Source organism: Entelurus aequoreus, linkage group LG10 (assembly GCF_033978785.1).
Source record: "Entelurus aequoreus isolate RoL-2023_Sb linkage group LG10, RoL_Eaeq_v1.1, whole genome shotgun sequence".
NCBI classification, from domain to species: domain Eukaryota; kingdom Metazoa; phylum Chordata; class Actinopteri; order Syngnathiformes; family Syngnathidae; genus Entelurus; species Entelurus aequoreus.
Genome location: NC_084740.1, coordinates 4,882,922 through 4,897,413, shown reverse-complemented (window position 1 = coordinate 4,897,413; position 14,492 = coordinate 4,882,922). Strand labels below are relative to the sequence as shown.

General features: G+C 36.0%; 1 protein-coding gene across 4 annotated transcripts in view; it reads left to right on the top strand.

Annotated features, from left to right (window-relative positions):
* Positions 1–14,492, top strand: part of cbl (Cbl proto-oncogene, E3 ubiquitin protein ligase) — a 129,901-nt gene that overhangs the window by 822 nt on the left and 114,587 nt on the right. The gene's annotated exons all lie outside the window — the stretch shown is intronic.

Genomic DNA, 14,492 nt, shown 5'->3' with positions numbered 1-14,492 from the left:
TAAGCTAACTAGCTACAAGCTAGCGTGTGTTGCTAGCGTTGCTAAGTTAACAGCTTGCGACTGCTATTTATTTATTTATTTATTTTTTAAACCTATATTTATAGTATTCAACATTTACAACATAAACATACAAGCAAATAAATAACAATAATCAAAGCAAGTACAAAAACAGTACAAAACAGCACCAGGGGGTTGTAAACTCAATAAAGCAACAACAAAAAAAGCTATATATATATATATATATATAATTATAATTTTTTTTAAACCTTTATAGTATTCAACATTTACAACATTACAAAACAGCGCCAGGGGGGGTTGTAAACTCAATAAAGCAACTAAAGAAAAATGCAAAATAAATATATATATATATATATATGTATGTATGTATATATATGTATATATTAGGGCTGCAACTAACGATTAATTTGATAATCGATTAATCTGTCGATTATTACTTCGATTAATAATCGGATAAAAGAGACAAACTACATTTCTATGCTTTCCAGTATTTTATTGAAAAAAACCAGCATACTGGCGCCATACTTATTTTGATTGTTTGTCAGCTGTTTGTACATGTTGCAGTTTATAAATAAAGGTTTATTAAAAAAATAAATTAATGAAAATAAAATACAAAAATGCCTCTGCGCATAGCATAGATCCAGCGAATCGATGACTAAATTAATCGCCAACTATTTTTATAATCGATTTTAATCGATTTAATCAATTAGTTGTTGCAGCCCTAGTATATATATGTATATATGTATGTATGTATATATATATATATGTGTATATATATGTATGTATGTATATATATATATTTATATGTGTATATATATGTGTATATGTATATATATATATATATAAATATGTATATATGTGTATATGTGTATATGAATGTGTGTGTATATATATATATATATATATATATATATATATATATATATATATATATATATATATATATATATATATGTATATAAATATATATATGTATATGTATGTATATATATATATATATATATATGTATACATATATATATATATATATGTATATATATATATATATATATATGTATATATATATATATATATATATATATATATATATATATATATATATATATATATATATATATATATATATATTAGGGCTGCGACTAATTTGATAATCGATTAATCTGTCGATTATTACTTTGATTAATCGATTAATAATTGGATAAAAGAGACAAACCACATTTCTATCCTTTCCAGTATTTTATTGAAAAAAAACAGCATACTGGCACCATACTTATTTTGATTATTGTTTCTCAGCTGTTTGTAAATGTTGCAGTTTATAAATAAAGGTTTATTAAAAAAAGAAAGAAAAAAAAGTAGCCTCTGCGCATAACATAGACCCAACGAATCGATGACTAAATTAATCGCCAACTATTTTTATAATCAATTTTAATCGATTTATTAGATTAGTTGTTGCAGCCCTAATATTTATATATATATTTTACAACCTGTATTTATAGTATTCAACATTTACAACAATAACGTACAAGCAAATAAATAATAATCAAAACAAGTGCAGAAACAGTGCAAAACAGCACCAGAGGGTTGTAAATTCAATAAAGCAACTAAAGAAAAATGCTAAATATATATATGTATGTATGTATGTATGTATGTATGTATGTATATTTATTTATTTTTTTATTATTTTTTTGTTTAAAACCTTTATTTATAGTATTTAACATTTACAACATTAACATACAAGCAAAGAAATAATAATAATCAGAACAAATACAGAAACAGTACAAAGCAGCGCCAGGGGGTTGTAAACTCAATAAAGCAACTAAAGAAAAATGCAATATATATATATGTGTAAAGCCATAGGCTCACACAAGTAACGTAAATGCAAAAAATATATATATGTGTAAAGCCATAGGCTCACACAAGTAACGTAAATAATCCAAATTTTGAAGCACAGCATCATAGTTTTCGCAGCTTTTTGGTTGTTAGAGGTAGAAAGCGTTTTAAAGTAAAGTTCTAATTCTTTTTTAAAGGCACAAAAAACAGGTCGGGTATTGAGAAACTTACATTTTTGAATATAAAACTTAGCCAATAGTATATTGAGGTCGCAAAGGTAAAACATTTTTTCATACTGTGTAAAACCAAATAGCACATTTTTAATACAAAGCACACATTTGTCATGAATAGATAGATAGATAGATACATAGTACTTTATTGATTCCTTCAGGAGAGTTCCCTCAGGAAAATTTGTAATATTGTCCAGGATGAAAGGACAGATGTCCTGCCATGGTGACTTGCTTTCACATGTCCAAAACAGGTGCTATCGTTGCTATATGGGTTAGCTTGTGACTGCTAATTGGCTAGTTTCATTTTTAAATTACATTTATGAATATTTTATGTGTTATTATTAGAGAACAAAGGTCTTTTTAAGATTTCACCGTCAAATATTTGTTTGGAAGTCAATAGTTGCACATCAAAGTTGCACTAATGATGGCCTTTACGCATCATAATAATCTCCTCAATTCCCCCCAAAACGGATTAACTGGCTGGAATATAAAGACAATATAACATACATCCATAAACGTGGATGCATATGCAAAAGTGCAATATATTTATCCATACAGTAATCTATTTATTTATATCTGCACCTTATTGCTCTTTTATCCTGCACTACAACGAGCTAATGCAACGAAATTTTGTTCTTACCTGTACTGTATAAAGTTCAACTTTGGAATGACAATAAAGGAAGTTTTTAAGTCTTTGCCTGTGTAGTGAAACCGTAGGCTTTATGTTGCCTTTTGTTGGATTTGTTCAAGTCTGGGGGCATTCCCCTTGCAGACTGCAACAGGGCATAACAACGGCAAAATTGTGCTCGTTTAACTCAGCTAATTATGCAATTTCACGGCGGATAATCTTTTCTCGGAAAAAGTCTAGTCTATTTTGCATTTTGACCTCCAGTTTCCTGTGAGCTTCTTCACATATTAAGAGTGAAAAGGAGGACAAGACACTCTTTTGTTTCTCCTTCCTCTTTGTTAGTCCAGCAAAGCACAGCGAGGAAATAATTCATCTTTTATTCGAATAAAATGTTATCATTACCGTACGTTAGGGGTGTCACGATTCAATATAATGATTCGATGCAATATTTGTGCTCGCCAATACGATTCAGGGACGATGTTATTTTTTTTAGAACAATAAACGAAATGATTCAGTGAGTAGAAATCGATTCAGTAACTTTTTAGCTTTAAAAAAAGTTAGAGCCAACGAAATTAAGATACTGCAGGTGAAAAGTTTCCTCTTCCTGTTATTTCTTGTAAGGTAAATTATGTATAAATTAATTATGGATGCAAACAAGTAAGTAAACAACAATTAAGGGCCAATGCATTCACATCTTATTTGAATAAAGTGCAACCAACAATTAAGGTTGAATTAACAAGAGGAACACTTTTCTGTTTACCTGTGCAAAATATTCAAGCAATTTTCAAAATAAAACTACAGTAACCAACGTTTTAATAGTACATTTAAAAAGGTAAATTTAAAGTACCAATGATTGTCACGCGCACACTAGGTGTGGTGAAATTACCCTCTGCATTTGACCCACCCGCTTGTTCCACCCCCTGGGAGGTGAGGGGAGCAGTGAGCAGCAGCGGTGGCCGCGCTCGGGAATCATTTTTGGTGATTTAACCCCCAATTTCAACCCTTGATGCTGACTGCCAAGCAGGGAGGTAATGGCTCCCATTTTTATAGTCTTTGGTATGACTCGGCCGGGGGTTTGAACTCACGACCTTCCAGTCTCAGGGCGGACATTTTAACCACAAGGCCACTGAGCAGGTCCCGGACCTTAATCCGGACCTTTTGCGGCTTTATATTATTGTGTTGATTTGTTTGTCTTTGTTGTGGCTTTTGCAACCGTCCTGTGGCTGAAAGACTTTGGGTAGTAATTATTGATATTGTCTCATGGCCTTGGCATTTGTTTTTAAATTCTCGACCACCGGAGCTATTCGTCATTTTATTTTTGACGACAACGACGTAGTAGGGGTGTAACGGTACACAAAAATTTCGGTTCGGTACGTACCTCGGTTTAGAGGTCACGGTTCGGTTCATTTTCGGTACAGTAAGAAACAACAATATATACATTTTTTGGTTATTTATTTACCAAATTTGTAAACAATGGCTTTATCCTTTTAACATTGGGAACACTATAATAATTCTGCCCACGTTAATCAACATTAAACTGCCTCAAGTTGTTGCTCAGATTAAATAAAATGACAAAACTTTTCTTCTACATATAAAAAGTACAACATTAAACAGTTTCAAGTCAACTCATCATGCTTAATTTATTACAGCATTTGGGAAGCCTGTAGTTGATTTTTATTATGTAAATGTTATATTTTTATCAACATGTGATAGCAGGGACCCTGCCATTTAAAACCAGGCTGCTGCATTACTAATAATTAATGTAACTATAGCTGAAAAAATAGTACAATAGCAATAGGAGAGACTATTCATCCCTGAACACCATGGAGTTCATGTAGGCTTAATGATGCACTTACATTATTATATCAACTATCAGAGACAGAAACTCTTCACTTAACATAATGTCCTTTTTTGCTGCTTCAACACAGCATAATCAACACAGAAAAAGGTCAAGTGAAATAACAGACAGGGCTTTGTTGTCCGTAACACGCACATACACACACACCCCGGAAAATGAGCTAACGTTACGCTAAAAGCTAATTAGTCTTCACCTCAAGCCAGGACTGCGAGCGAGCTGAGCTGCAGTTTATATTTCTAGAAGGTCAACGGGCTCATAGTGATGTTACTAGTAGTTGACTGGGGGGTGTTTATTATCATTTGGGGAGAGTCCGCTGCCTGATGCTTACCTGCTAAACGCTAAGCACCGACTACATGCGCTCTGAATACGCACTGCTGATTGGCTGTTGCCGCTCTGTTTGTAACCAATCAGATGGTTGTGTGGGTGGGACAATGCTGGGTGCTGTGTAGAGGACTGACAGAGACAGAGGCAGAAGGAAGCGGAGGCGGCTACTTAATGTCTGTGTGGAAACTTGTTCGGTACACCTCCGAACCGAACCCCCGTACAGAAACGGTTCAATACAAATACACGTACCGTTACAAACCTACGACATAGACAGGCAGACTTAACTAAGTTTAACATCCGTATCATTAAAATACTTCAAATACAGTCTGCCGTTCTTAAATCCAATGTTTTCCTTTTTGTCCTATTCATTAAATGGATCGATTCCCTTTTCAAACAATCTTTCATCAATACCTATCTTCCGGAAGGCAAACTATAATTATATAGCGCTTTTCTACCTTCAAGGTACTCAAAGCGCTCTGACACTATTTCCACATCCACCCATTCACACACTGATGGCGGGAGCTGCCATGCACGGCGCTAACCACGACCCATCAGGAGCAAGGGTGAAGTGTCTTGCTCAAGGACACAACGGACGTGACGAGGTTGGTAGAAGGTGGGGATCGAACCAAGAACCCTCAGGTTGCTGGCACGGCCACTCTCCCAACTGCGCCACGGCGTATATATATCGGTTAATTATTACACCCTACTGTAAAGGTCTACAAAAACATAACGAGCACGAACATACCCACGTCAATAACGATTTAAAAAATGTAATTGTCTGGAGAAGCATCTGCTGGTCGTGTACCGGTTATAGCGGAGCAGAATGGAATCAGATCGGCCGCCCGTTTGTTTCAAAACTCGCCAGTGATTACAGTTTTGCCGCTAAATAATAATAATAATAATAATAAAAATAATAATAGATTTTATTTGTAAAAAGCACTTTACATTGAGCAAACAACCTCAAAGTGGTACAGTGTATTAAGAAAAACCCCAGAATAAATAAAAAGATTAAAAAAATAAATAAAAATAAGAACAGCCTCATAGCTAGAACTAGTATGCATACAGGGTTTCCCACACATTCATTTATTTGTGGCGGCCCGCCACGAAAGAATTACGTCCACCACAAATTAAAAAAAAATACAAATAAAAAATGAATAATTTTTTTTTTTTTTTTTGTCCTGTCCAGCTTCTCAGGCAAATCATATAGTTGATGTAGATGCCCATATAGGCTGTTCAGATTTACTTGACAAAAGAGAAGTGTAGGATACTTCTCTTGTTGCCTTATTTGTATTTGACCACTACTGTTTTCTGTTTATTTGTTACTGACTGTGGCAGGACACCTCTGCCTCTGTTTCACTTTATGTTGCTGGTAAATAATATGGTTGTAGTAGTAGGCTAAAGTTAAATTATTTAGTATGCACTAATTAAAGGGGCAGAGCTTTAAGAGACATTTTAGCTTTTATATTTGATAAGATATATTTTTTGTAAGAACCACAATTAATAAATATATTTCAGTGAATAACTTATTGTTCAAGTCTGTATATAAATATGTACATAAAGTGTTGTAATTATATTGTAAAATGGATGGATGGATGGATGTTTAAAACAAAACTGTTATTATTAATTAGTAAGTATACATTTTTTGAGCCTTTTTAGAGAAAATCATAATTTTAGTAAATTATGCAAATTACTCGATTATGTCATGTGACCACGCCCATAGACACGCCCCCACCGCCACAAGTATCTTGGCAGTTTATGGGAAACACTGGCATATATCTAAAAAAAGGCTTTTAAGCCTTTTTTAAAAGCATCCACAGTCTGTGGTGCCCTCAGGTGGTCAGGGAGAGCGTTCCACAGACTGGGAGCGGCGGAGCAGAAAGCCCGGTCTCCCATTGTTCGTAGCTTTGTCCTCGGAGGTTGGAGGAGGTTAGCCTGTCCGGAGCGGAGGTGCCGTGTGGAGGATTTGGGGGTGAGGAGTTCTTTGAGGTAGAGGGGGGGCATTTCCATGGAGGCGCTGGTGGGTTAGTAGGGAGACTTTGTATTCCATCCTGAGTGGAACAGGAAGCCAGGAACAACAGAACGTTCCTCATATAGAACATCTCTGACTGATGTTTTTTGCAGTAGGGTGATGGACATTCACAATCATTATGAGAAATAATAAGGTTTTGTTTTTTTGGAGTCTAACATGTAAATAAATCTAACGGGAGCAACCAATTCTACCTCTAAATCCCTTTTAAGTTCTTTCAAAAACCTGTCAACAATACTTCATTTACGTTCCGTCACCTGTATAATAACCAAGCTGTAGCGACATTATCGTAAGAGAAAACACTGAGGAACTCTTTTTTTTTTTTTTTTTTTTTTGCCGTGAAACTTAGCTTATACGTCAACACGAAACGCGTTTGGGTTTGCACAACACAATGCGCTAAAACAACAATCTGTACTGACCGAAAAACATGAACAATTACATTACAGTATTTGTAAAGTATTAGCCCACGTTTAATGTTTTGTTTTGTACACAGCTAGCCAGACAGCGAATGCACTATAGTTGTAATAACACGCACGACGTGCTGCGTGTATCATGATCGATATCAAAGTGGGACTCACTTCGATGGACAGTTGTGCGTTTGGTCCAGCTGGTCGGGCCTTTTTTTTTCCCGGTTTATTTAAATAAGCACTCCATTTATGTTGAAATAGCATGGCTTCAAGTTCCACATTTTCTGGCTTTGAGTCAGGCCAACCTCACTCTCTCGGCTTCTGTCTGCTCCAACGTCTCACCTTTCTTTACTACAAGCAGTAGTTCATCCTCCGTATGTTCAGCTTCAAAAAGATGAGGTTGTGAATCCACGTTTGTCCAAAAATAGTCGTCTTCGTTGTTCGTTACAGAGCCTGCCATTATTGGCACACACATTTGTTGGAAAAGGAAATCAATGCACTAAGGCAATCAGTCCTGGCAATGATTAAAATGATCAAAATACGGTACATTTTGAACATATTACATATTGTTATGAACGTGTTTGTTACTATATTATATATAGTGTGTATATAAAATGTTGACGGAGAGTTTTGATGTTTTAGAGGCCTTTTTTACGGATACAACGTTGACTCTCATTAGCTGCATCTTCAAAGAGTTTTTTTTTAATCATCTTTAAAATCCTTAAAAAAAGACATTGTGTTTTTGTCTCATAATGATCGTGAAAGATAGGCTGAATCCCCCCAAAAAAGAGCAATTCCCTTTTAAAAAGAAGCAGAGTGCACCTGTCATATAGAACAGTGGTCCCCAACCACCGGACCGATTGGTACCGGGCCGCACAAGAAATAAAAAATAATAATTTTTTTTAATTTTTTTTTTTTTAATGAAATCAACATAAAAAACACAATATATACATTATATATCAATATAGATCAATACAGTCTGCAGGGATACAGTCCGTAAGCACACATGATTGTATTTATGTAAAAAAAAAAAAAAAAAAAATTTTATTTTTTATTTTTTATTTTTTTAAATACACCAGCACCCCTCCCACCCCCAATTTTCAAGCGTTGACCGGTCCGCAGCTACAAAAAGGTTGGGGACCACTGATATAGAAGATCTCTGACTACCGTTTTTGATTTTGGTTTTGATAAAATGCAGTTTTTGTTGCCACCTAAAGGATCTTTGACTAGCATATATTGCAGCATATTTCTAAAAATACCATAGTGCTTCCGTCATAGGGTTACCCACATATGCGGTCCTCTCCAAGGTTTCTCATAGTCATTCACATTGACGTCCCACTGGGGTGAGTTTTCCTTGCCTGTATGTGGGCTCTGTACCGAGGATGTCGTTGTGGCTTGTACAGCCCTTTGAGACACTTGTGATTTAGGGCTATATAAATAAACATTGATTGATTGGTTGATTGATTGATCTATAGTAATCTGTCATTTTGTGGATATTTGACTAGCTTTTTTTTTGCATTATGTTCTTAAAACATTATGCATGCCAGTCATGATTTTGGTTTTGATAAAAGACAGAATGTTTTTGTTGCTACCTAATGATTAGGTAGCAACAAAAACATTCTGCAAAATATGCTAATAAAAGATCCATTAAATGGGTCTTTTATAAGCATATTTTGCAGAATATTTCTAAAAAATACCAGAGTGCTTCCGACATAAAGAGGACCTATCTATAGTAGTAATCTATCTGTCATTTTGAGGATATTTGACAAGCTTTTTTTTGCATTATGTTCTTAAAAACATTACGCGTGCCTGTCACAAAGAGGACATTTGACTAGCGATTTGCAGTAGATCCCTAAAAACGACGGTTGCTGTAGCCTCGGAATCAATCACACGGTATTCCGTCCCAGAAGTCAAGAGAACGCAGAGCGAAATGACGAATATGTGCACTGATCTCGCGTGTGGAAATTGGCCCATAGGGAACAGTTCCTAAAATACTCCAAAAACTGAAAGCAACCAAAAAAGGCTGCTGCTGATCAACCTGTTGCTCTCGTTGAGTGGAGCTAAGTCCACATTACAAGATTGACTTTGCAGTGACCACTTTGTCAATGTCTTGTCTAAACTTAAAACCAACTGCAACAGCCTGTTTATTATATGTATTTACTTTTCTTATTCTCCTTATGCAGAAAACGTTTTAAAGTTAGTGTATTTATTTGTTGTTGCGTGTCTATCTAGAATAGTATTAATAAACTAGATTAATACATATCTCAGGCTGCATTTCCCATAGCAACGACATACATACACTATATTGCCAAAAGTATTTGGCCACCTGCCTTGACTCACATATGAACTTGAAGTGCCATCCCATTCAATATGATGTCGGTCCACATTTTGCAGCTATTACTGGGAAGGCTGTCCACAAGGTCGCGGAGTGTGTTTATAGGAATTTTCCACCATTCTTCCAAAAGTTCATTGGTGAGGTCACATGCTGATGATGTTGGTGGAGAAGGCCTGGCTCTCAGTCTCCATTCTAATTCATCCCAAAGGTGTTCTATCGAGTTAAGGTCAGGACTCTGTGCAGGCCAGTCAAGTTCATTCACACCAGACTCTGTCATCCATGTCTTTATGGACCCTGCTTTATGCACTGGTGCACAGTCATGTTGGAAGAGGAAGGGGCCCGCTCCAAACTGTTCCCACAAGGTTGGGAGCATGGAATTGTCCAAAATATTTTGGTATCCTGGAGCACTCAAAGTTCCTTTCACTGGAACTAAGGGACCAAGCCCAACTACTGAAAAACAACCCCACACCATAATTCCTCCTCCACCTCCACCTCTTGTCAGTTTACGTGGCCTGCCTACCACTTGGTGGCTGAGTTGCTGTTGTTCCCAATTGCTTCCATTTCCTTAAAATGAAGCCAACAGTTGACTTTGGAATATTTAGGAGCAAGGAAATTTCACGACTGGATTTGTTGCACAGGTGGCATCCTGTGACAGTTCCATGCTGGAACTCACTAAGAGTGGCCCATTCTTTCACTAATGTTTGTAGAAACAGTCTCCAAGTCAAAGTGCTTGATTTTATACACCTGTGGGCGGGCCAAGTGATTAGGACACCTGCTTCTCATCATTTGGATGGGTGGCCAAATACTTTTGGCAATATAGTGTATCTTGAGATGGTTAATATTGTTGCAGCTAAACATTTCTGAAAAACAGGGACGCAACCTCAAAATGTAACTTGGCATTGACGCAAAACATTAACCTTACACCATTAAAGCAACTACAGATGCTGAATAGTAGATGTAGAGATGTAACTATATGAAAATGTAATATTAATCGTGACCAAAATTATTACAGTAGTCATTGCAACACGGAACCACACAGGAAGTCCTTCATACCGACAGCCATCAGACTGTAAATGCATATGTTCCTTTTGACTGCTCTTGTACTGGTAATGTATAATGTATTTATATTACATGTGAATAATTCTGTATAATAGACTGTATTTATATTATTCACATGTGAATAATGCTGTATAATAGACTATTTATATTATTCACATGTGAGTAATGCTGTATAATAGACTGTATTTATATTATTCACATGTGAATAATGCTGTATAATAGACTGTATTTATATTATTCACATGTGAATAGTTCTGTATAATAGACTGTATTTATGTTTTTCACATGTGAATAACGCTGTATATTAGACTGTATTTATATTATTCACATGTAAAAAATACCTAAGTGTTTATTGTCTATTGTGAGCGAACTGCGGTGCTGAATTTCGAAACCCCAGGGATCAATAAAGTACTTTCTATTCGATTCTATTCTATTCCATTAGAGCATTGTTGTTTAATGTGCTCAAAAAGTTCTTATACACACACTGAAATCTTTTTCCCAACTTTTTTTTTCTTCAAATATCTAGACACATTGTTAGAAAACATACTTTTTTGCATGATTTGTGTTTCTGATGCTTCACTGATAGTGTTTAGTCTCAGTATTTTATCTATTTTAATAGCTAAGCTCTTATTGTTTTAAACATTGGTTTGTACTTTAGCACTTTAAGATGTATTTCAATTAAATGTGCGTAAGAAGTAAAAACTATTATTATGTAGTATTCCTGGAGGGAGTTGTGGCATCGTACTCTGTTCAGCGGTCCTTGAATGCACCGTAAAAACACCGATGTCTCATACCCCTCTGAAGAAATAACGCTTACTCTGTTCTGAGAGAGCACGCTTGTTGGTTCAATGTGTACAATTGAATATCTTAGTTGCAAAGACCGTAATGTGTTATTAAAGTTTAGACTAGGACATGCCGTTTCTTAATTAGTCTTCATGTTAGCATTTAAGCTAGTCAGTTTGTGAGCTTATCAAAATGCAGTTATCAATCACTGTTTTTCGGTAATCAAAAAAAACAAAAACCGGTAATACTAACCATTGGGAGTTTTACCAATGTTACCATTGTTGCAGTTTATCTTTACACACAGATGTCAGCAAAATATTAGGCTTATAACAGAATAGCAACTGCAAAACCAAATCTTATGTGTTTGTTCTAAGCAAATTGCTTGACAACCCCGATAAAGAACAGTCACACGGTATCAATCAGCACAAGTCCAACATTGTCTTTCATGGCTTGATGCTTAATTTGTGGACCCAGAAATGATGTGCCTTCATGCTTTTGTCCTTTTTGAAGTCCTTTCAAGTGTAGAAGAAAGTGTGGGCGACCAGATAGCTTGAAAAGTCTACTTCGGTGATGATTCATCTTTTAAAATCTTGTGAAAAGTCTTTTATCTCAAGAGTGTATGGTTCTGCTCCACCACATGTAGCTATTTTTTGACCATATCTGGCTTGTAAATTTGCCTCCAAACTTTTTTTTGAATTAACGCTGACATCTGTGCAGCTTGTGCTAAATGGACAGTAGCCCTATTTAATGTTTGTCCCCCAAGTCAAATCTGGAAGTGCTTCTAGGTCACGTGGTTGCAACCCAGCAAGACTAAAAATACATTTGTAGAGCTTTATTGGAACCCAATCGTGCTAAAATATCCCCTTCTCTCTCATTTGACTTAGCTATGCAGATATTTTGTTTTCCAGGAGCTAGTCTTCTGTGTTCTACATCACAGATGTTAAAGAAGCGTGTTCTTGCTTGTGTTCTTACAGCTGAACTCATAAAAGAATGCAACAAGTGTCATCTTCAGGCTCCCTTAAACATCTTCCAACTTGCTACCAGATAGTGGTATGGCACCAGGGTGTTATTTTTACACTTGCATGTTTGTCTGGCTGAGTCACGGTGGCGTTCTGTGTTTGTTAATGCAAGCAGCATTAACTTGGCAAGGTTCTTATTAGTTCTCAGACATAGTTACTTGGAAAGCGAGCACCTTCTAACAGGTTTGTCAGTCCACGCATCGGCTTCCTAGTCAGTTTTCTTTGCATCATATGAACTTTAGGGAAGCATTTGATCATTATCCACCAACGGTCAAACATGCTTGTTGGTAAGAACCAAAATATCAATACTACCGATACCAAGATTTCAGTCCATGCCGTGGCTTCATAGTCACAGTTTTCTTTGCATCATATGAGCTTTAGGGAGGCATTTTATCATTATCTACCAACAGTCAAACATGCTTGTTGGCAAGAACCAAAATATCAATACTACCGATACCAAGATTTCAGTCCACGCCGTGGCTTCATAGTCAGTTTTCTTTGCATCATATGAACTTTAGGGAAACATTTTATCATTATCTACCAACAGTCAAACATGCTTGTTGGTAAGAACCCAAATATCAATACTACCAATACCAAGATTTCAGTCCACGCAGTGGCTTCATAGTCAGTTTTCTTTGCATCATATGAACTTTAGGGAAACATTTTATCATTATCTACCAACAGTCAAACATGCTTGTTGGCAAGAACCAAAATATCAATACTACCGATACCAAGATTTCAGTCCACGCCGTGGCTTCATAGTCACAGTTTTCTTTGCATCATATGAGCTTTAGGGAGGCATTTGATCATTATCTACCAACAGTCAAACATGATTGTCGGTATGAACCAAAATATCAATACTACCGATACCAAGATTTCAGTCCACGCCGTGGCTTCATAGTCACAGTTTTCTTTGCATCATATGAGCTTTAGGGAAACATTTTATCATTATCTACCAACAGTCAAACATGCTTGTTGGCAAGAACCAATATATCAATACTACCGATACCAAGATTTCAGTCCACGCCGTGGCTTCATAGTCAGTTTTCTTTGCATCATATGAGCTTTAGGGAAGCATTTGATCATTATCTACCAACAGTCAAACATGCTTGTTGGCAAGAACCAAAATATCAATACTACCGATACCAAGATTTCAGTCCACGCCGTGGCTTCATAGTCACAGTTTTCTTTGCATCATATGAGCTTTAGGGAGGCATTTGATCATTATCTACCAACAGTCAAACATGATTGTCGGTATGAACCAAAATATCAATACTACCGATACCAAGATTTCAGTCCACGCCGTGGCTTCATAGTCACAGTTTTCTTTGCATCATATGAGCTTTAGGGAAACATTTTATCATTATCTACCAACAGTCAAACATGCTTGTTGGCAAGAACCAATATATCAATACTACCGATACCAAGATTTCAGTCCACGCCGTGGCTTCATAGTCAGTTTTCTTTGCATCATATGAGCTTTAGGGAAGCATTTGATCATTATCTACCAACAGTCAAACATGATTGTTGGTAGGAACCAAAATATCAATACTACCGATACCAAGATTTCAGTCCACGCCGTGGCTTCATAGTCAGTTTTCTTTGCATCATATGAGCTTTAGGGAAGCATTTGATCATTATCTACCAACAGTCAAACATGCTTGTTGGTAAGAACCAAAATATCAATACTACCGATACCAAGATTTCAGTCCACGCTGTGGCTTCATAGTCACAGTTTTCTTTGCATCATATGAGCTTTAGGGAAACATTTGATCATTATCTACCAACAGTCAAACATGCTTGTTGGTAAGAACCAAAATATCAATACTACCCATACCAAGATTTCAGATACAGTATTAAGGAATAAAATAGCTGCCATTATATTACAATATCTATATTTTGACACATTCTCAGGAAGTGTGTGTTTGAAAAAAGCAGTTGGTATTGACACAATTATACCTATGCTGTGTTCATA